The 2,262-nt window shown below is 45.9% G+C and overlaps 1 non-coding gene across 1 annotated transcript; it reads left to right on the plus strand.

Moving 5' to 3' along the window:
• The first annotated feature begins 729 nt into the window (after positions 1-729).
• TRNAG-GCC (transfer RNA glycine (anticodon GCC)) lies at positions 730-800 on the plus strand. Its single transcript has one exon. It is a non-coding gene; the product is annotated as a tRNA-Gly (tRNA).
• The last annotated feature ends 1,462 nt before the right edge of the window (positions 801-2,262 follow it).

The following is a 2,262-nucleotide window of genomic DNA, read 5'->3' on the forward strand; positions in this document are numbered from 1 at the left end:
GGCACTCACCTCCTCACAGATTTAAAAGGGATGCCTGTGGTCATCTATCTGCGTATAGTCACTTGAGTACTCTCCATCAATATCCTGCCGATATACACTTACAACTTCGGGGAAAAAACGCGCACGGCAACAAAAAATACAACCTGCATGCTCAACATTCTAGGGCGAAAATTTTGAAAATCGGAAAATTGTAGGAAACTCCCATGGAAATATAGAAAATAATGGTTCATTCTTCTCTTGTGTAACGAAATCTTTCTTTTGGAATGTTTCCATCGATCGCAACGAACACGCAAGACTGGCATACAAATCCAATGGGGACTGCTTTTGAAGACAGCCAAATCATTAATAGAAAAATACAAAACTGTTATCGGGTATCTGCGGATATGTTGACTCTTATACTGAAATCTTACATTATGCGAAAAAAAAATGCTTACATAAAAGGTTTACTGTTCAAAAATGCCTTTGCCCAGAGTTCTTGGGTATGTTAGTACTAACGCAACAAGTGGCTCTAAACGGTGAATATGCAATGCATTCGAGCGACGAAATAAATGCTCAGGAATGTAATGCACACTGTCGTTGAATACATGGTTTACTACAGGAGTTTTTTTTTTTTTCGACAAAGAGCAGTCGCTTCTCTGTGGCAGGCGCCGGCCGGTGGGATGACCTACATGGAGACTTGCGTAACAGGTTGCGCTCTCAACAGCCGGTCAGTTTAGCTTCTCAACATCGGCGTCGGTGGTTCAGTGGTAGAATACTCGCCTGCCACGCGGGTGGCCCGGGTTCGATTCCCGGCCGACGCATGTTTCATTTTTTTCGCCGCAGTGGTCTCGGCCCGAGGAGTCGCCGAAGCACAAAAGCGTCCGGCATCTAAAGCAGCCCCAGGGTCCATCGTCGTCCTGCTTCCTCTCCTTCCCCCCTCCCCACCCCTCACTTTGTTCTTTCATGAATCATTAAAGTTGTTTACTGTATCATTTGAAAACGCGAGACCACACGCCACACCTCTTAAAGGTGCACTGATGAGGAATCTGAACTCGTCTTTTTGCCGCGGGAACTCGACCTGCACGTTCCCAGCATTCTTAGAAACTTCGACTTATTGCCCTGTGTGGCCGATTTACCTAGTTAATTCGGATTAACGTCCGGCTCCCACCTTTTTTTAATTCTCTCCGTACGGTGGGCGGAGTCAACCAACGCGTGGAGTGCCTTTCATCCAGCTCCGTGGAGGCTTTGCTTTCGCTTTATTTTTAAGGCGAAAGCCTTTAATGTCTCATCGTTGTAAGCAGCAGTTGTCGACAGAGAATGTCACGCTTTTCAGTTGGTCGAAACGGTCGTGACGTCACAGTGCGCCAATTTCAAACGGGGCCAATTGTACTTTGGCTAGTAACCATGCAACCAATTGAAGGGACCATATAGTGATGCTCCAAGTAAGTGGGACTGAGCTTAGTTAATTGCTTAATTACCCAATTAGCCTAATTATCTTCTCTAGTCAGGCCATATAAATAAATAAAACCTATAGTCGGATACAACTTAAGTCTGCAGTGAAGCTCCGCCCACATTCAGCCTTCGCGCACAGAATTCCTCCACGACGGAAAAGTAGTCTGCTGCTTAAACGCTTCTTGTTACGTAAACAAGAAGCTTATCACAAGAAAAAATATTATGAGCTCTAGAATTTTGATACATGGATTGTTTGATATAGACAAACATTAAAAAGCTGATTTCGTTTACAGTTGCGATTGGCGAGCGGAGTAATACAGGATGCCGCGGACCGCGGCCCAGTGTTAGCAACTGCTGTTTTTTTTAAGTTGTATCCTACTATAGTAAGAAATTGGTCGAGCTCGGGAATCGAACCCCTGTCTTCGGAGTGCGAGACGAGAATGCTATCCACTCCATGCCAGCTCGATGGTTTGGAATGAACAAAGGCACGTCTAGTGAATACGGTGTCTTCGCTCACTGCCATCCTCCTCCCTTCCTTTCCGGCGAGGTTTAGGTGTCCACCGAGATATGAGAGAGAAATACATTTCCTTTCCTCAAAAACCAATTTGCCGACGAGAGAGGCGCAGAACCGAATGGGCGATGGCGTTCTATGGACTCCCTGGCAGCGTTGCAAGACGCTCTCGCGTTCCACTCTTAAAGGCGAAGCTTAACATCTTAACCACACATCAGTGACCACACTTTAGGTCAAAAAAGTGCACCCCCCCCCCCTGAATTTTGACGGGTGTCCACCGAGATATGTGAGACAGTTACTGCGTAATTTTCTTTCCTCAA

Source organism: Amblyomma mixtum, chromosome 1 (genome assembly GCF_055824585.1).
Source record: "Amblyomma mixtum isolate Tamu chromosome 1, ASM5582458v1, whole genome shotgun sequence".
In the NCBI taxonomy this organism is placed as follows: domain Eukaryota; kingdom Metazoa; phylum Arthropoda; class Arachnida; order Ixodida; family Ixodidae; genus Amblyomma; species Amblyomma mixtum.